This window comes from Leopardus geoffroyi, chromosome A1 (assembly GCF_018350155.1).
Source record: "Leopardus geoffroyi isolate Oge1 chromosome A1, O.geoffroyi_Oge1_pat1.0, whole genome shotgun sequence".
In the NCBI taxonomy this organism is placed as follows: domain Eukaryota; kingdom Metazoa; phylum Chordata; class Mammalia; order Carnivora; family Felidae; genus Leopardus; species Leopardus geoffroyi.
In genome coordinates, this window is record NC_059326.1 from 29,059,684 (window position 1) to 29,081,008 (window position 21,325).

At 47.3% G+C, this 21,325-nt stretch overlaps 1 long non-coding RNA gene across 2 annotated transcripts; it reads right to left on the reverse strand.

Annotated features, from left to right (window-relative positions):
• Positions 1-16,837: 16,837 nt before the first annotated feature.
• On the reverse strand, positions 16,838-20,060 carry LOC123598060. Of its 2 annotated transcripts, XR_006712375.1 has the most exons (3): positions 19,608-20,056; positions 19,096-19,167; positions 16,838-17,767 (listed from the first exon to the last, which is right to left on the reverse strand). It is a non-coding gene; the product is annotated as an uncharacterized LOC123598060 (long non-coding RNA). The 2 variants fall into 2 exon arrangements; XR_006712374.1 differs by lacking the exon at positions 16,838-17,767 and having other exon boundaries at positions 18,909-19,167; positions 19,545-20,060.
• Between the last annotated feature and the right edge of the window lie 1,265 nt (positions 20,061-21,325).

Below are 21,325 nucleotides of genomic sequence, written 5' to 3' on the forward strand. Positions count from 1 at the left end.
TTCTTTCTTTCTTTCTCTTCCTTTCTTCCTTTCTTCCCTCCCTTTCTCTCTTTCTTTCTTTTCCTTCCTTCCTTCCTTCTCTCCCTCCCTCATTTCCCTTTCTTTTCTTTCTTTCTTTCTTTCTTTCTTTCTTTCTTTCTTTCTTTTCTTTCTTTCTTTCTCTTCCTTCCTTTCTTCCTTTCTTCCCTCCTTTCTCTCTTTCTTTCTTTTCCTTCCTTCCTTCCTTCTCTCCCTCCCTCCCTCCTTTCCCTTTCTTTCTCTTTCTTTCTTTCTTTCTTTCCTTCTTTTCTTTCTTTCTTTCTTTCTTTCTTTCTTTCTTTCTTTCTTTTCTTTCTTTCTTTCTCTTCCTTCCTTTCTTCCTTTCTTCCCTCCCTCCTTTCTCTCTTTCTTTCTTTTCCTCCCTCCTTTTTCTTTCTTTCTTTCTTTCTTTCTTTCTTTCTTTCTTTCTTTCTTCCTTTCTTTCTTTCATCAAACTATATGTATTGACAATCAGGCTCTGGAATCAGAGAGGAGGATGGGACAGAAACAGAGCAAGGAGCTTCTGGGGAAGACAGAAAGTAAACAAATCATTACAAACGGAATGAGTAGGCAGTAGCAACAGCAGTAATAACCCCCAATTATTAAGAACTCATGGTGTGTTGGCCTCACTTATGCTCCCGGCTCCAGTGCCAGAGGACTCAAACCATCCCAACTGTACAGAAAGGGCTAGGCCACACAGTTGGTAAGTGGCAGAGGTGAGGTGACAGCCTCAGAAATGCCCAAAGGCTCTTCCCCCAAAGACAGCCCTCAGCTTTCAGAAGCGGGGCCTGTCAGCTGTGAATAATACTCCAAAGCTTCAAAGCAGAAATGCACCAGATGCAGAAGCCTGTAGGGCAACCTGGGAGCCCCTCTGGGAGTCAGGTTGTTTGCGTAGCCCTGGCCTGTTCTGCAGGAGCAAAGCCCAGTCCTCTGAGGAGTTTAAGCTTACTGGGAAGGACCGCTCCTAACGAGGTGCTTCAAGAAGTGACTAGGTAGGACTGCCAGCATGCGCACGGCCAGTGCCCAGGTCTTGGCCTGAGAGGACAGGGGGACAGAGCTCGGGCAGTGTGGCTCATGGAGCTGAGGGGAAGGCCGAAGTTCCTGGGGGCATTACACAGGCAGGGAGGCTGGAGACTGGGAGATGAGCGGCAATGGGTAGCACAGGGCAGAGTGAGAGTTGAACAGAAGTCCCATTTGAACCCAGAAGAGAGAGTCTCCCTTTGGTTTTGTTTGCTAAACAAGTGAGATTAAGAGAGAGTGACCCAGCATCTCCAGAAAGCAACCATCCAGGGACAGAACCAAAAGTCAAAGTCCAACACATCAACCAAGGTCGATAGCTATGAAAACCCCAAGTCTGCAGGGACCAGAGAAGGTATGAGGGTGCCACCACGGTCGCTGGTCCCCAGGCCCTTGCCGCACCTGGGAAGAGCCAAGGGGGGCCGCCTGAACCCGTGGCTGCTTGTGCAGTCCCCGCTCTGAGATAAGATCAGGTTCAGAGAGGGCCCTTGGCCCTCTGTCCGTCACTGACTTTGGTGAAAACTCTCTCCCATTTCTCATAATCTCCTGCTTTGCCTGGCAAATCCAACCAAACCACAAACCATGGCTTTCTCGCACATGAAGCCCCACGTGAGTCATCTCCACAACCACTTTTGAATCCAAGCACTGGGAGGACGACCCCTTGCTCAATAGGGAGAAAGTCCAGTGGAAAACCACCCCCAGAACCTGGGCTCCTGTTGAGCCACAGCTCTGGGAAAGTCATGTGGTGAGGTAGGCAAAGGCAAGTCAACCGTGTGCCTGGGGTGTTAAGTGTGTGTGGGCCCCCTACAGCACCAGCAGGCCCGGAGGACAGCAGTGGAGATGTGGCCAAAGAGGCTGCAGAGATATGGAGGCTGTGCCAAAGGGCGCAGTTTATTCTAGATGCAACGAGAAGCCGTCACAGGGTTTGAAGCAGGGGAGACACATGATCTGATTATAATTTTTTTTAAACATCACACTGGCTAGTGTGTGCAAAGGAACGGGAGGGGGCATCAGGGCAGTGGTGGAGTAGGGAGAGATATTGTAGCAGTTCAGGGGAGAGATGAGGGTGGCAGGAATGTGAGCCATGGGGTACAAACAGAGACGGGGGGGGGGGCGGTGGCAGGGGGCGGTGGTGGCTCAAGATGTATTTTGAAGGTCGACCCAACAGAACTTGCATATGAATTAGGTGTAGAGGCTGAGAGAAAGGCAAGAATTGAGGATGACATCTCAGTTTCTGGCTTGAGTAGCTGGGGGGCTGATGGTGACATTTCCTAGGACAGGAAGACTAAGATGAAGTTGCGGGGGGGGGGGAGGTTCATTTGTTTGTAGTGGGAAACTGAGAGTTCCATTGTGGACATGTTGAGTTTGAACTGTGTGACAGCTAAGTGAGTCCATCAATGAATTACAAACCATTGAAAAACTCATGTGTCCATACCAGTAATAAGTTGATAAGGAAAGAGGGAGGGAAGGAAGGGAGGGATGGATGGGGGAGAAAGACGGCTCTTACTCATAGCAGAATGTCAGGGGTTGACGCAACAACATGTAGGTGGTGCCTGGAATTAGAAAAGCATCATTTTCTTGGGGCTCCTGGACGGCTCAGTCGGTTAAGCATCCCTCTTTATTTCAGCTCAGGTCATGATCTCAGTTTGTGGGTCTGAGCCCCGTGTCAGGCCCTGCACTTGCAGCATGGAGTCTGCTTGCGATCCTCCCTCTCCCTCTCTCTCTGCCCCTCCCCTGCTTGTGCACTCTCTCTCTCTCTCTCAAAATAAATAAACTTTAAAAAAATTATAAATATAGGGACACCTGGGTGGCTCAGTTGGTTAAGCATCCGACTCTTGGTTTCGGCTCAGGTCGTGATCTCAAGGTTTCAGGGGTTCAAGCCCTGCGTCGGGCTCTGCACTGGCAGTGCAGAGCCTGCTTAGGATTCTCTCTCTCTCCCTCTCTTTCTACCCCTCCCCCACTCATGCTGTCTCTGTCTCAAAATAAATAAATAAACTTAAAGGAAAATTTTTTAAAAATCATAAATATAAACTAAAAGCATCATTTTCCAATCATCCCAGCACAGGATGAATCAGGCAAGAATCATCAGTGGATATTAAATCTAGAGGCAAATTTTGATGGAGAACAGGATATTTGCATGGTTTTAAAATGTCTCCCCATAGACCATGTGTTAGTTACAAGGGAAAGAAAACAAAACAAAACAGTAATTGCACAGTGGAGCAATCAGACAGCACCTTGACAAGATGGTCAAAATTAACATCACCAGCAAGGGGTACCGTGTGCTCCCAGATGTGATACTCTGAGAAAAACACAGCCTAACTGAGGCAGTATTCCAGCAGAGTATAAATAACCTGACGCTAATCCTGAGAAGACATCAGGCAAACCCAAAGTGAGGAATGTTCTATTTAAAAAAAAAAAAAAAGAAAAAAAAAAAAGGGGCGCCTGGGTGGCGCAGTCGGTTAAGCGTCCGACTTCAGCCAGGTCACGATCTCACGGTCCGTGGGTTCGAGCCCCGCGTCAGGCTCTGGGCTGATGGCTCAGAGCCTGGAGCCTGTTTCCGATTCTGTGTCTCCCTCTCTCTCTGCCCCTCCCCCGTTCATGCTCTGTCTCTCTCTGTCCCAAAAATAAATAAACGTTGAAAAAAAAAATTAAAAAAAAAAAATAGGAAGGGGACTGTTTTCTTCAAAAACGTCAATGTCGTAAAAGACAAAGGCTGTGGAAATGTTCCAGATAAAAGGAGGCCAAAGGGGCATGACAATCCAGTGCCAAGTCCGCCCCTAGACCAGATCCTTTACTGAAGGTGAAAAAAATGCCATAAGAAATATTCTTGGGGTAAATGACAAAACTGAAATAGGAATGGTAGGTGAGAGCAAGGTACTACAGCAATGTTACATTTACTAAGTTTGAAAACTGGATCTGGGTAAAGGGAATACAGGTGTTTTGTGTGCTATTTTTATTTTTGCAACCCTTCTGAAAGTTTGAAATTATCTCCAACTAAAAAGATTTTTTTTTATTGCAATTGAGTATACAAGTCTGGCGTTCCATGGAGAGAACTGGACTAGAGACACAAATGCAGGAGCCATCAGGACGTAGATGGTGGTGTTTAAAGTCCTAAGACCAGCTGAGCTAATGGAGGAGATATCAAAGATGGAAAGAAGGGCCAGGACTGTGTCTGGGGAACACCGATGCTCAGAGATCAGGCAGAGAAAACAGAACCAGCCAAGACGTCAGAGGAGGAGGTGGGTGGAGGGAAACCAGTGGGGTGAGGTGTCATGGAAACCAAGAGAAAACAGTGTTTCAAGGAGTGACTAACTGTGGCACATGTTGCTAAGAGGTTGCCCAAGATGGAGGCAGAGATATGACCACAGATTTTAGCAAGATGGAGATCACAGGAGACCTTAACAAGAACAGTGTCAGTGAGCTCAGAGTGAAAGAAGCCAGATTATAGTGGTTCCCAGGCGAAGAAGTATGACAGCATCAGAAGCCCCTGCAGTCATTTCCTATCCCTTCATGACTTAGAGGGAACAACCATCATCTGTGTTTGGTCCCTAAGGACCTGCACCTTTTTCTGTGCCTGTGCTCCCCACCCACCTTGTGAGGCAGAGCCCACACGTCGTTATAAAAACCAAAAGGGCCAGACACTGGCTTCTCCAGCTCCCTGATAGGTAGGCAAGGTAAGTGGTCTGGGCTCTGTCACCTACGAGGAGCAGCTAGAAGAGCTCAGAATGTATTCTGGCAATGGGTGATGACGGTCATAGGAGCAGGGCCTCCAGTTTCTAGAGGCCGCAGGGGCTCTGTGTCCAGCCAGCACCCAGTGCCCAGTGTTGGGGTGTTGGCTGTGGGCCCTTCAGCAGAGCAAATGTCTCTTCATATGCAGGTCTTATGGCAGGAGTTGTGGTGCTATCCCTGGTGTGCAGCTTCCAAACCAGGTGCTCCCGGAGATGCTGTGAGCTGCTCAATGTCTTACTCATGAATTCTCTCCCCACTTAATCAGCCAGGGTTAGTTGCTTTTGCTTGCAACTATGAGCCCCGACTGAAGGAGGCTCTTGCATTTTCTTGCCTAGAGGGGGAATTCCTCTATGCCATCTTCCCCAAAGTCTGCCTCTCAGGGGTGTATCAAGTATCCAGTGTCCTTAGCCAGTGGACAGCGTAGACAGAATGGCCTCCCAGTGGTTGCACTCTTGAGGATCTCCCTCCACCCTAATACCTGATACCCTATCTCCCCTTTTCAGATCTCAAGACAGTAGCCACCTTTCTGCCATCACTGAAGCAAAATGTCCCAATGTGGATGTGTGTGCCTGCTCCCCATTTTATCTTGGCTTTCTAGAAAACAAGCTCTAACCACCACCACCACCCCCTCTCCAGAGACTCCTTGGAGCCTGTGGTTTTCTAGCTATTTTGCCATTGAGTATGGGAAAGGAGATAAGGGAAGAGCACAAAGTTGAAATGCTTCCAGAAGCATCTAATAGGTTTCTCTCTTATTAACACTGGTTTGTTGTTCCCTGCCTGAAATCAGACCATGTCTGTCATCACCCTGGGTTGGGGCAGGATGAATCAGACCCTGTATATCTAGGGAATCCTCAGGGATCTCCCCAGCCACCCTTGGCACAGAACCCAAAACAACTGAATGAACCAGGGTGAATTTCCAACCATGACACTGACAAGAGCCAAAACCATTCATGAGAGCCACCTCCTCAGTTCACTGAGTGTCCACATTGTGGGACTTTTCATTCACTTATGACTGTGTCTAGAAGCCTGACGCCTTCCCAGAAGCCTCCCCACCCCAGTTACATGTGTGGTCTCTGAGGGAGATTCACACTGACTGTGGGGCTTGGAGACAGTCAGCACTAGACAGCAAGACATGCTGTGCTGGTCCTGCTCCCCTGAGTACAAGATTGCCAGGTCAACATTCTCTTCCAAAGGGCTCTTTTGCCACATACCTTAACCCATTGATGTACCACAACTTGCTTTGGGTGGAAAAGGCAGAGATCTCATAAACCAGCTGGGAAAAATGAGACCTGAGAAGGCAAGAAGGACTTTCAGTGTGACAGAACCATGCCAACTGAGGGCTACAGGTGCCAGCCCTGGTGATCCATCCACATCAGCTGTTGATGGCATCATCCACCGGGCTTACCTTTTGGTAGGTAAAGGTTCCCATATGCTCCTTTCTATTCTTCCTCTTTCATCTAGTAAATAACAGCATTTGTGGGGAAGTGCATAGTTCTCTGGAGATTCACCAAGGCAAAGGTATGAGCGCTAGAATCTAGACCAACGAAAGGATGTTGTTGCTTTGCCCTCAAGAAGTGGCTTATTCTCCAAACAAAATTTGTTCATTATCTCCTGGGTTGTTGATCTGCTTCTCTTAGTGGGACTGGTCTACACCAAAGCTGTTGCATCTTCCCACCCATGGAGCTGCCTTAAAGGAGGCTAGACAGAGGGTAGGGGTTGGAGACATGGAATCACCCAAGACACCAGAAAAATGCCGCCTGTGTCAGGCTGCGAGAGATGGTCACCCGAGGCTAACTTTGGCCATCTTCCTCCACATCCTTTTGCAAGGTTGGGCTAAGGGTAAGAAGCCCTCAAATGCTCTGGCCTCATTGTTTCTGGCTCCAAAAAATCTCTCTTCCGTGTCCCTTTCCCAACCACAAGCCATGGCATTTGGAAGCTGTAAATCTTTGAGACTGTTCCCAACCCGTCATTTTATAGTCAAGGTGACCTTTTTGCTCCAGACGTGCTGCAAAGGCTGAAGGCAGAAGACATGTTCCAGGCTGCAATGTGGAGAATACATTCGGGATTTATGCGTGGTACTCCTTGGCCCGGCCAGAAGCCCAGCATGTGGCAAAAAGGAGGAAAATGGTTGGAAGTCTCCCCAAAGCTGACTGTGCAGTTCTTCTGAATTTTCCCACCACAAACCTAGCCAAGTGTCCAGAATGGATGAGAAACAGATCAGTGGCCTATTGGTGTTAGAGTCCAACCCTGATGCTCATATTCCCTGAGAGATGCCCAGGCACCCTGATCTCAGACTTTCTGGGGCTCTGACGTCAAAGAGGGTCCTCAAAAGCAGTGAGTTTCTAAGGAAAATCTGAACCTCATTTAAGCCATCTGGTAGGCCTCTGACAACATCTTTTTTAGCTTGACAACACACGAGGCCTCTATTTCTCTCCACTTTGAAGTAACTGAAGTTCACTCTGTATCCACAATTCCTGTCTCTTTCTGACTCAGGCTCTCCTCTCCCACCAGGAGCAGATACTAAACTCAAGCAGAGTCTCCCTAGTTGGCGTTGGGAAATACCAGGTGAACAGGGTTGGACTGGCGGTCTGTGCAAGTCATGCCCTGGAGGGGGCACCACAGGAACGACCATCATCTGTGGAGCTGCGAGGGGATGTGTGGATCACCTTTGATGAGAGAGAGTGTTAGGCTGAAAAACATCTTCCCAAAGATGTCTATGCCCCAATTGGCAGAACCTGAGAGGATGTCACCTTGCATGGCAAAGGAGCTCAGTAGATGGGATTAAATTAAGGATCTGGAGATGGGGAGACTATCCTGGATTATCTGTGGGCCCAACTCAATCACAAAGGTCCTTACAAGAGGGAGGCGGGAGGTCAGAGTGAGCAGCAGGAGATGTGATAAGGGAAACAGAGATCTTGAGTGATGGGAGGAAGGTGTCACGAGTAAAGGAATGCTGAAAAGAGCAAAGAACAGTGTTCTCCAGAAGCCTGCAGAAGGAATACGACATGGCAACACCTTGATTTTAAACTTCTGACCCCCAGGGGCCCCAGGGGCTTCTGTCAGTTAAGTGCCCAATTCTTGATTTCAGCTCAAGTCATGATCTTGTGGTTTGTGAGTTTCAAGTCCCGCATTGGGCTCTGCACTGACAGTGCAGAGCCTGCTTGGGATTCTCTCTCTCTCTCTCTCTCTCTCTCTCTCTCTCCAATAAATAAATAAATAAACTTAAAAAAAAAAAAAACTTCTGACCTCTAGAAAGGTAAGAAAATACATCTGTTTTGTTTTAAGTCACTATGTTTTTGGGAAATTATTGTAGCAGCAATAGGAAACGAATACAGAGACCTAGGGTGGGGATTCATAGGATAAGGAGGGAGAGCTGGGAGTGGCCCCAGCAGGTCATAGATCTTCTGGCTCTGGGTGATTCAGTGCCAGAGAGTAATAGAAAAACCCAATTCACCTGGCTTACACACAAGGGAAAGTCCAAAGGCAGGTGGCTGCAACCAAGCTGGGTTGGTTTGGCCACTCAGTGATGTTACAGAGGATGTTGATTCTTCCTATCAGTCTGTTCTTTTTTTTTTTTTTAAGTTAGCTCTATATGCAACATGGGGCTGGAACTCAAGACCCTGAGATCAAGAGTTGCATGTTATACTGACTGAGCCAGCCATGCGCCCCACCCATCAGTCCATTCTTGTAGGCTCACTGTTCTCAGTCACAAGATGGCTGCCAAAGTTCCAGATATTGCATCCAAGGCACTCCATTGCCAAGATTCAGAACAGAAAGCCATTTCACCTTTGAGTCTCTTTGAGAGTGAGGAAAACTTTTCCAGAACACCCACACCCATCTCTATAGGACTACTCCTCACATCTACATTGTTGGCCAGAATTGTACCACATGCCCATGCTTAAACCAATCCCTGGCAAACAGTATGGGAACATAATATGGCTCCCAGAAACCAGCCTCCCTGAAGCATTGCCTTTTAGACTTTCTAAAGTTTTATTTATTTATTTTGAGAGAGAGAGAGAGCATGAGCAGGGGAGAGGCAGGGAGAGGGAGAGAGAGAATCCCAAGCAGGTGCCACACTGCTTGGGACAGAGCCCGACGCAGGGCTTGAAGTCACAAACCATGAGACTGTGACCTGAACCTAAATCAAGAGCTGGTTGCTTAACCAACTGAGCCATCCAGTTGCCCCTGCCTTTTAGACTTTTAGCCAGGGAGCAGAGACCTGAAGTAAGTCAGAGTTGAGTTAGCAAGGAGGAAGGGTGTAAATCCATGTTGGGCAGGCATCCAGAAATGTCTGTTCCACTTCTGTATGGGGCGGGCTTCACAGAACTCCAGAAGTGTCTCTCCCTGTTACTCCACACAGCTCTGGAGCTTACACAGCCTGTTCTATGTTCACCTGGCTTTCATCCTTCATCTGTGCATGGAATGGGGTGGTTAGCTTGTTTCAGTCACCTTGGAGCACACACTCTGAGTGACAACCCCACCATACCACCTTGGTGCCTGAGCTCTCCCTCACCTGGCCAGTTGCCTTGAATTACAGCCTGGAGCCTGAGTGAACCATCTGGCTCTCAGGTAACAGAGCCAGTGTTCTGCTGTCTCACAGGCACACTCCACCTGCAGCCACGACTGAGATGGGAATAGTTGGGGCTACTGTCCTCAAGAAGTGGCTCCTCAAGCTTCATGGGTTTCTCTGTCTTGTTACTCCCCAGAGGCAGACAGCTGCTCTCTCAGCCTGCCCGGCTTCAGCTTCCTCTGCCTGCTCATCATGGGTGAGCAGGTTCCCCAGGTCCCTCTCCATCTGGCCACATTGTGGACTTCTCTTCCTGCAGTCACTGCTCACCTCACAAAAGGCATCATGGGAACTTGTCCCCAATACAGAGGACTCCTGCACTCACTTCACTGTCCCCTTCACCTACTTTAGTCTCCCTGTCCCATCCACGAGATGGGAGAACCAGGAGGGACGGACACACACACACACACACACACACACACACACACTGAAATGTGGGGTGGGAGAGATAAGGAACGAAGAAGGAAAATGACCTAAATGTCATGATGTCATGTGGTGTTACAGATTGGGTCCTGGAACAGAAAGAAGACGGAGTAGAAGAACTGGTGCAATGGGAATGAAGTCTATAGACAGTCAAGTGTACCCTTGCGATGTTCATCTCTTAGCTTTGACAAAGGTACTGTGGCGTATGTGTAAGACATTAACATTACGGGAAGCTGGGTGAAGGGCATATGGGAATGTCTATACTATCTTTGCAACTTTCCTATAAATCTGCAGTTATTCAGAATTAAGAGGTCTTTGTTTTTTTTTTAAGGGAAAGAAAATAGTGTCAGGCCCACCCCATGCTCTTACAGTGTTTCCCACGGCCGGGCTGCTGCCATAGCCTCTGTCCCAGACCTAACCCTAAGAACGACGCTCTCCAGAGGAAGCAGGAAGGTGGAGAATTTTTAAGCCGAAAAGGCTCTGGCATGGATAGTTCCTGGGGTTGTTAGTAAGTACTCGGGGAAAGGGGGGAAGTGAATACGAGAACCTGTGAAGCTAAAAAGGCTTCTGAACTGCAGGACTCTGACAGCCATTAATAGGATTGAGGTTTTAGAACTTTGCAAGAAGGGGCCATATCATGCGGTGTTTCCCTCCAAATTTATTTAACAAGACACCTTCCTGACCCTGAGGCCCAGTTCTGACCTTCCAGGCCCAGGCCTCACTGGTGCCTCAGCTGGTGAACCCAACCTGCACCCTGCTGCAGGAGCAGCCTGCCCGGAGCCCAGGCCCGCCATCGCTGTAACCACCTCACCTCAACGGGAAGCCCAGTCAGGTGCAGAAGAACATAGCCATCCTTTTGCGGATGACGAAACTGAGGCCGGGAGAAATGACATAATTCTTCCACGCTCACCGCGGTCAGCTGATGAGGCTGTGCCTTCCCTACCTGTGCTCTCCTCTGAAACCTGCTCCCAGAGAAAGCCCTCGTACCTGTCACCTGACTCACCCCTGTCGCCTGACTCACCACCACCATCCTGCTATCTCCACACCAGCAGGACTCGCTGGAACTTCGTGGTTTTTGCCCACTGCCAGCTGCTCCCTGCCTTGTCCTTCCTGTTCCCACACCTGAGGCCAGATTTGCTGACCCAAGAGTCTGAGCTCCACCAACTGGCCCCTCTCCCCACCGCTGCTACAGTTAACCTGCCCTTCCCTCAACCAGGTGATGACCAGAGACAGGATTGGGGACAGAAGGGAGCGGGGAGGCACAGAAAGCAAGGATCTTCACTGCCGGGTGCCTGTGCTGGACCCGAGGGACAGTGAAGGGATGGTGAGAACCCAGTGTGGGACCTGGTGTCCCAGACCACAGGGCATCGACCTTCCCTACCTGCCGCTCTCCTTTAAGCGACCCAGATGTTAACTAGGAGATATGACGGGACCCTCTCCTGCAGATTTTAAAGCTCAGAAGGCTGGTGGGTGCGGGCCTTGTGTGACACTCCACTATCTGCGAGCCAGTGACACTGTCCCCACAGAACTCTTGAAATGCTTCTATGCTCCGTATGTTTATTTGGCAGAGGGAGGTCCCATGCAAAGGCACTGACCTTTCTCTGGGATTTACTTTGAGTTGCATTAAAATTGAGGGGCACCTGGGTGGCTCAGCCAGTTAAGCATCTGACTCAGTTTCAGTTCAGGTCATGATCTCACGGTTGTGAGTTCGAGCCCGTGTTGGGCTCTGTGCTGACAGCACGGAGCCTGCTTGGGATTCCCTCCCTTCCTCTGTCCTTCTCCCACATTCTGTCTCAAAAATAAATAAATAAACCATTAAAAAAAATTTTTAATGGTTTATTTATTGTTGAGAGAGCAAGAGACATAGTATGAGCTGAGAAGGGGCAGAGAGAGGGAGACAGAATCCACAAAGCAGGCTCCAGGCTCTGAGCTGTCAGCACAGAGCCTGACGCAGGGCTTGAACCCACGAGATCACGAACCACGAGATCATGACCTGAGCTGAAGTCGGACGCCCAACCGACTGAGACACCCAGGTGCCCCAATAAATAAACATTTTTTTAAAAATTGGGATACTTTCCCTTTCCACTCACAACCCATCCCAGAATGATAACATCAATGATAAACTGACGATAAACTTTTCTCGAGAAAGACCAGTACCTTTAGGATGCTTAGCAGAGCGAATATTATTATTCAAAAGTTATGATTCTTTGTTCCCAAGGGATCTGTTTCGAGTATAAGCAGTAATACATTTAATGATAGAATAAATGCATAATGAAATAACCAGACTAAAAGTCTGACATCACTGGACAAATGGGGAAAAGATTTTTTTAAAAACACACCTCAGGCTGCAGACTGTGAGCGTCAGGTGCTTAGGGTTGTCTTAATTTATGAGGTACCTGTTGGCCTCCAAGCCCCCAACTGCTCATTCATACAGTCATCCATTCAGTGAGTGTTCCCTGAACTCCTCTCTTGTCCTCCTCTGTCACAGCCCCCTGCCTTAACTTTCTATAGCATGTGTCACTCTCTAAAGTTATTTTTTGATCTGTTTGTTGTGTGGTTCTCTTGTCTATCTCTCCACTAGATTATCAGCCCCACAGAGCGGGGACTGTGTTGCTCCTGTTCAGTGTTGACTCTCCAGAACCCAGAACAATTCCAGAATAAACCACATACCACGTGCATGTTAATGTCATCGTCATTATCTTCCAGTGTCACTGAGAGGCAGGTACTGTCAGATAGCTTGAGTTCAAACCCTGGCTCTGCTGCTAACAAGCTGCGTACTAGGGAAGTTACTTAACCCTCCCATGCCTCAGTTTCCCTAAGTAACCATGGGAGTGTATTGAGTTAATATATGTGAAACACTTTGGAAGGATTCTAGCATATAAACGCTTCATAGCATTAGTTATAATTATTTAGTCAAGGCTAGCCCCAGGCCAAACTGTCTGTCTCCAAACCTCATCGTCACTCCCACGCTGCTGGTCTGCTCCCCCCCCCCCCTCATTGTCAGCCCCGTTTGATAGAGGTCCCTGACGTCCTTAGACTTCCCCAGCCTCTGAGAGCCTCCAGCCACACACCCACCAGGAGTGCCCTCTGGGGCCATGCGCCATGCTCCAGAATGAGCTTCTGGCTTCAACACCCTATCATCACCTCTCCACAGAACGTTCTCCATCACCTCTCCACAGAACGGTCTCCATCCCGTTCCTGAGGACTAAAACAGCCGATCAACCGAACTGCATCTAAGTATTTAAGCACACCTGCCATTTCCCTTGACAAAGTAGTCCCTGGATCGTCGCACATTGGCAGAACAGTAAAAAGCTCATGGTGAGTAGACTTGGCTGGAAGACCCAGTCCCATGTCCTCCAGAACTCCTGCTCCTTGGGGACCTCTCCGTAACGACCACAGTCACCACGCATGGGCTCAAAGGGAATGGCCCAGGTGCAGGCACCGGATGCCCCATTTCCCCACAAGACAGCCGAGGGCAGATTGCAATGTTTATCAACTCTCCTCAGGCTCAGGGATGATTAGCCTCTCAGGCCCTCAGTGCCACCCTCATGATGCATCCTCAGCTGTATAGAGAAGGAATAATTTGGGGTGCCTGGGTGACTCTGTCAGTTGAATGTCAGATTTCTGCTCAGGTCCTGAACTCACGGTTCATGGGTTTGAGCCCCTCATTGACCTTACTGCTGTCAGCACAGAGCTCACTTTGGATTCTCTGCCACCCCCCACCCCGCCCCTTCCTTGCTCACACACACTCTCTCTCTCAAAAATAAATAAACACTGAAAAAAAAAGAGAAGGAATAATTTCCTTCGGCTCTCTTAAGGTGGAGCTAGGAATTAAACTGACGTAAGACAGATCAGTAGGAGAAAAGCGCACACATTTTATCTGATATTTTTACATGTACATGCAAATCCTCAAAAGGAAAATAAAGACCTAAAGAAGGCATTGGGCCCCAAAGCCTGACCAATTGTGGGAATGTGGTAAGACAAGGTGCCTCGGGCTGGGGACAGTAAATTGTGCGGCAGTGACTGGGAAATACATGGGGGAAACCAATAAAAGATAAGTTATTTTAGTGGGCTGGTTTGTACAGAGCCTTTCCAGCATCAACTCTCTACACTCTCCAGTGATAAGAAGGTTCTCATCCTGGTACAGGGAGGGCATTTCTCTCAAGGGAAATTTTATCGCCCGCTTTTAGGTAGAAAGGGGAAAGTCAGGGAGCCCTTACTGCATTCGCTATTGAAGTGCCTTCAGCTCAGAATAATCCGTATACTAAAGCTGCATATGACAAGTGAGGGAGATATCTTCTGATCCCCTGCAGCTGGAACACTCTTTCTTCTCTCCTTCTCCTGGCTGTATCCACTCACAGTGTCTGTCTGCAAATCTTTGTGTATATCCACTTCCTCCAAGACGCCTTCCCTGATAGCACAAGCTGGAATTCCTTTCCTGCGCCTCCTGTCCAGGCCCCCGTTCACACAATATCTCCTGATGCCCTGTCTGATCCCCTGAGAGGGGCCACGGTAATCTTATCCTAATTGCTATCTCCAGCATGGGGCCTGGCATAGAGCGAGCCTTTTCTTACTATTTGTTGAGCTGCTAAAGAAAAATTTATTTCAGCTCCAGTGCTCAGATGATGTGTTTTTTGCTTCCGGTTAAAAAACTAAGCTGCTGGGGAGCCTGGGTGGCTCAGTCGGTTAAGCTTCTGACTTCGGCTCAGGTCATGATCTCGTGTTTCCTGAGTTCGAGCCCTGCGTCGGGCTCTGTGCTGACAGCTTGGAGCCTGGAGCTGCTTCAGATTCTGTGTCCCCCCCTCTCTCTTCCCCTCCCCTGCTCGCAGTCTGTCTCTCTCTCTCAAAAATAAACACCAAAAAAAAAATTTTTTTTTAAAAACTCAGCTGCTGACGTACTGTTGGAAAACAGATTTCTGTGAAACATGAAAAAGCGAAGAGCATTAGGGAAAAACAGGAAGATATTTGTCTCCATTGTCCTACCTGTGGCTCCCAGGCTCTGCCCCCAGACTTTTTCCCACAGCCAGTGCTGCCCTGAGAGACGTTCAGGAGGTGAAAATAGTCTGCAGTGGGTTGGGCTGCACCATTCAGCTCAGGTCTGCGGCAAAACATGTCATCTCACTTCATCTTTATTTGATAGATATTTATAATTTGAATGGACGATTTTAATTAAATATTAAATAAGTGTCAATGAAACAAGTATAAAGTAAAAGTGTTCATTCTCTTTGAAAATATTAAGACATGATAAAGACCTTAATAACATTTTATGTTTACTCCTCTCTTACCCCTCCTTCACCATCTTGTTCCCCATCATTTCTGACCCCTCCTGGGATAGTGGGTGAGGGGTGGGGAGGAGGGGAGAAGTGAGGCATTAGGTGGGAAAGAAACCTCCTCCTTGTCAGGTACTGTCATAAACTGACATGGCTCTCTCTGAGACGAGAAGGTGTTGGAAACTGAATCTTCCTCTCATGGGGCAGGAGTGGGTTCGTAGCAGATACCCCCAGTCAGTGGGGGCACTCTCTTGTAGTCCCCTTGACAAGAACACCTGCATCTATCCTCTGGTTGATCTGTTACTCCTCTCTGTAAAGGCCTTTTCACGGTGGCCCCTTCTGGGACACCCAGGAAAAGAGGCAAAAAGGAAAGGAGGCTAAAGCAATGAGCTAGCTGGGGAAGAACACCCTGACTGCGTAAACAGTGAGCATAAAGGCCCTAAGCTGAGCATGCCTGAGGAACAGCAAGGAGGCCCATTTGGCTGGAGCACAGCGAGCAGGGGGGCGGCAGGAGGAGATGAAGGTAGAGAACAGCAGGGACTGGTGGGCACGGGGCCTGTAGGCCAGGACCTTGGCTTTACTCTGTGTGTGGTGGACGGCAAGCCATGGGAGGATTTTGCCAGGAAGAGTGACATGATCTGAATTTAGCTTTAAAAGGATGAGTCAGCCACTGTGTGGAGGATAGATGTGGGGAAAAGGGGGAATGGGAAAGGCCGAATGACGGAGATTAACCGGGAGGCTTTGCAGTCATCCAGGTGAGAACCAGTAGTGGCTCAGACCAGGCTGGAAGTGCTGAAGGGAGTGAGAGGGGGATGTGGCATCCTTTGGAAGTAGAGTCAACAGAATCCCTGGCAGACTGGATCAGAAGTATGAAAGAAAGAGAAGAATCAAAGCTGACTCCAAAGTTTTGGGACTCAGCAAATTCGTGGAAGGAGAGTGTTTGCCTGAGGAAGACTGCGTATTAATGATAAGGACGGAATCAGGAGATTGTTTGGATGTGATAATTTTGAGATGTTAGATTATCAATTGGCAAAGTCACGCAGGCAGTTGGATGCATGAGTCAGGGGCTCAGGGAGAAGATCATGCTGGAGATATCAATTTTGGAGTCATCAGGATGTAGATGTCATATAAAGTCATGAGACTGAACTGGTCAAAAGACAATGAAAGTAAATAAAGAGGAGAGGAGGTCCAAGGGCTAAACCTTGGAGCCTCCAACCTTAAGATATGGAGATACAGAGAAACTGCAAAGACTCTGAGAAAAGCGCCCAGCAGGCAGGAGAATCAGCAGTATCTCAGAAGCCAGTATGAAGCAAGTCTTCAGGAATGACCGACTGTGTCAAATGCTACAGGGGTGGAGAAGATGCATTGACCACTGGCAACATGGCATCACTGGGGACCTTGACAATGGCCCTTTGGGCAGAGTGAAACCTGATTAAGTGTGGCCAAAAGAGAATGGGGGGGAGAGGAAGCAGAGACAGTGGCACACATCTTTTGAAGACTTTGCTGTAAAGGACAAAAGAGAGGCAGTAGCTAGATGTGGGAGGGAGATGTGAAGTCAATGGAGGTTTGGAGGTTTGTTTTGTTTTTAAGATAGGAGACATTAGGGGCGCCTGGGTGGCGCAGTTGTTTAAGCGTCCGACTTCAGCCAGGTCACGATCTCGCGGTCCGTGAGTTCGAGCCCCGCGTCAGGCTCTGGGCTGATGGCTCAGAGCCTGGAGCCTGTTTCCGATTCTGTGTCTCCCTCTCTCTCTGCCCCTCGCCGGTTCATGCTCTGTCTCTGTCCCAAAAATAAATAAATGTTGAAAAAAAAAAAAAGATAGGAGACATTAGAGCATGTTTGTATGATAACTGGAATAGTAATGTAGGAGGAAAAGAGACTTGCCAGAGTGAAGTGCTTAGGTGGGCAAGAAAGGATTAAATCTAGAGAGCATCAAAAGGGACTGATCTCAGATCATGGGCATCATGATCGAGTAGAGTAAATGGGCATCAATACAAGCAGGATGGCCAGGGAAGCATGTGGGAGCTCTATTCATGTTCTCAATGAAATATGGACTGAGATCATCAGCAGAGAGTGAGGAGGGAGACGAAGGTTGGAGGAAAGAGGAGAAGGTGTGAAATAGTTTAGGAGAGTGGAAAATGGAGGCAGATTGCCAGGCAAAAACAAAAGCTCACTTGAGATCACTAGTTATGGAGTTAAGTGAAACCAACCAGCATGGTTGTTTTTCCAGCCAACTGAGCAACCCCAGAGGAGGCATGGAATCGACACAAACTTCAAAGAATTGTGATAAAATACCTTTTTTAAAAAATTTTGTTTTAACAGCAAAGATGTTTAACGCATCCGCAAAGTGTATTGGGAAAAGTGAAATAGAAACTTCAAAAAATGAAAGTAAAAATTTAATGTAATTTCATTTAACTTAAAGTTAAAAAAAAAAAGGAAAGAAACTCTCACATATATCAGGTAAGACTGTAAATTGGTGCAATTAACTTCAGAAATTATTTCCTAAGTCTTCAAAATATTCATTTTGCCCTTCTTCCGTGAAACAGATGTTTACAAAGTCACAACATGAAAAAATCCTTAAGATATAAAGTCATGCGCTAACAATAAGCAGGATAAAATACATTTTGAAAAGTCACAGGGAAAATCCCAAAATGTTGATTGTAGTTATCTTTGGCTAGTAGGATTATAGATTATTTTCATTTTTTTCGTTATTGCTTCTTGTATTTTCCAAAATGGCATGTATTTCTGCCAAATCAGAAAAAGAAAATACTATGTTTAAAAATATGATTCTTCCTGGGGCGCCTGGACAGCTCAGCTGGTTAAGCAGCTGACTTCGGCTCAGATCATGATCTCCTGGTTCGTGAGTTTGAGTCCGGCATCAGGCTCCCCACTGACAGTACCGATGGAGCCTGCTTGGGATTCTCTCTCTCTCCCCCTCTCTCTGCCCCTCCCCCATTTGTGCTTCTCTCTCAAAATAAATAAATAAACTTAAAAATATATATACAGTCCTTTCTGAAAGCAGGAGGATGGATTTGAAGGCAACAGAGTTTTTCCCAATCCTGAGATTCACGTAGAGTCTCCACAGTCTGGTATTTCAGACTGTGCAAATTCCAGGCACATCCAAAAACTCCCTCTCAGTCTGTTTACCTCATCAGAGTTAAACACCCTAAAGTTTTAACCTAAAGATAAAAGGAGTATTTCATGTATAATGAACTATTCATTCAAGGTGTAATAACAGATTCTTATTCTAGAGTGATCAGCGTCTCCCAACTCCTTCCTTTCCAGACTTGCCCCAGCCCTCGCCAGAATGTAGAGAAGGCTTTCTGAACTTGGGAACATCTAAATCCAGGAGGTATCCTGCTCAAGGTTTGTCAAATTATTTTACTTATAAATTCACCAAAGAAAGCATTAGAGTGCATTAAAAGAAACTTCTAGTAATGTATCAATCAGCTGTTGATAACATATGTCGGTAACATAACAAACAACCGTAGAATGTCAACAGCACACAATAAAAAGCATGCATTTCACTCGTGCATTTGTGTATTGGCTGGAGCCAATCTGATACAGGCTGAGCTCATCTGGGCAGCTCTAAGCTGCAAACTGGGACCAGATCTGCTCCATGCATCTCTTATCCTCCTTAGACCAGTGGGCTAACTTGGCATATTCTCATGATGGCAGGGGGGAAATGTCTGAAAAATTAAGCCCAACCATGCAAGTAGATGTCAAGTGCCTGCTTGGATGTCTGTTAACAGCCCATTGGCCAAAACAAGTCACATGACAACAACAAATACGTTATCTCTAGTGGAAGGAACTGCAGAATCACAGGGAAAAAGCATGTGAATACCTGGGAGGAGTGAAGAACCTGAGCCAATAGATCAGCCTACCATTAGCAGTAAAGAAAGAAAAATTTAAAAATGCAAACATGGAAGGTAGAAATTAATTTACAAAGACTTAATTCCTTAATCAAAATCTAATTGTGGATAGCTCCTATTTCTAGTTACTTTCTCAACACCCCTGTTGAAACTCTACCCCCAAAGCCCCTGTATTCAGTCCTTGAGTGGCATTTCTCATACCCATTTCTTCCAGAGGAATGAGTTGAGCCAGAGACCCAGGCTAGATCAGTCAGCAGGTTAATGGACATCAGCCTAGGGAAAAAAAAGAAATCTTGGCTTTACTATCCTGGGTATACCAGCGTCTGAAGCCCCTCTAAGCGCTCCAAGCCAGCCTCAATGCCATCCAGTCTGCCCAGCATTCCAAAGCCCCATCAAGTGACGAGGAAACAGGTCTAAAGGGTCATTTCTCTAAACTTTCCTGGAGGCTGGAGGCTGAAGCCTGAGCTACATACTATCAGGTTCCTTCAGTGGGAGATGAGGTTTGGGAATTCTGTCATTATAGGGAGACCACCATTCATCTGAAACACCCAAAAAGAACATGCCTTAATGGGCATTAGAATATGCTTAATACAGCCAGAAATTGTCTCCCTCCACCTCCCCCACCTCCTCCCCCCACCCCCCACACTCACCCCACTGTTTCTCTTTCTGCCTTTCCTTCTCCTTCTTCTTTTCAAGCCCACTTCCCAACTGACCTGAACCTTCAACAAAGGCCCAGCGTCAGTCCAACCACACAGCCTGGGGCCCAGAAGTGCACCACAGTAATGATTTGTATCCCAATGTCACACTCGTGTCACTGACACAAGTCAAGAGTTCCATGTTCTGCTGTGAAACGTGGTGGTGGCCAGTGCTGGACTGTGGGGTCAGACAGACCCGAATGGAAACCCGTCTCCCTCCTCTTACCTATCATGTGACCTTAGGCAAATTGCTTAACCCCTCAGCGGGCTTTTGCGGTCTCAGCAATAACATGCAAAAATGCAGGTGTCTGTGGCCAGTGACCTTAAATGTGAAACAACGGTCACCCAGCAACAAGTCAGAAACACCTGGTGGTATCTGTTAGATGTCACCACATGGCACAAACCAGCTCTTTCCTTCTGCATCACCGGTGGACCAACAAACTGTTTCGTGCAACTGGTTAAGATACTAGTTGCCCTCACAGCTCCACATTTAAAATAAAGTGTACCGGGGCGCCTGGGTGGCGCAGTCGGTTAAGCGTCCGACTTCAGCCAGGTCACGATCTCGCGGTCCGTGACTTCGAGCCCCGCGTCGGGCTCTGGGCTGATGGCTCGGAGCCTGGGGCCTGTTTCCGATTCTGTGTCTCCCTCTCTCTCTGCCCCTTCCCCGTTCATGCTCTGTCTCTCTCTGTCCCAAAAATAAATAAACGTTGAAAAAAAAAAAAAATTTTTTAAAAAAAAAAATAAAAAAAATAAAATAAAGTGTACCTTCTTTTAGTCAATTTAATGTATTTCCTAGCACCCTTGATTCAATTCAATAAAGACAATGTGTGGGGTGTTTACACTGTGGCAGATATTGTGGGTGCTTAAAAGGCAGAAAGAAAGAAAACAGGCACTTTTTTAGTTCTTGCTGTGATAAACAACTTTATGGGTATTTATAACCCCTGTGCTACTCTGTTTAAAGCAGGTGGATCCAGAGGAAGATTATTTGTGTGACTAGGAGTAAGGGGGTCAACTGGAAAATACTAATGTTTCATGTAAGGAAAATGAGGCCATTTTAGCAGACTAAGACAACAGAAGTTGATTTCTCACTCCTGTATCAGCCCAGGGTGATGTTCCTGGTCAGCGAATGCCTTCCTTCCACACAGTGATTCCAGAACCCAGGTTCCTCCCATCTCGTGAACCTGCCATCCTTTACAGCCTCAAAGTCCCTCCCTCTCAAACTACAGAGGGAAAGAGAGAATAATGGAGAACACCCACCCACTCCTTAAACGCTCCACTCAGAAGCAACATACATCACTTCTACCTACAATCCATGGGCAGGAAGTAATCATATGGCCACTCTTGGATACAAGGAAGGCAGGAAAATGTAATCCTCGCTCCTGTTGAGATGGTAACAATTCTCCACCGTACAAAGAGAAGCATAGGCTTTGGGCAAATCGCCAGCTACCTATGTATGCGTGTTAATACAGCGTCCTATTTCCGTTTGCCTATTTCCCCCACTCTGACATGAGCTCCATAAGAGCCGGTATTTGGGTGGTGACTGCAGAAGAGAAAGAGAAGGAGAGATGAAGTAGAACACAACAAAACTCTGCTACAATAACTGGACTTATTCATTGTATTTTTTTCAATAGCACAAAAATTGTCCACCTTGTGGCTCCCGTTTACAAGTATTTTCATCTGTGTGATCTCATGCAATTCTCTTAATAAGCCTCAGATTAATTAGGACACATATTTTA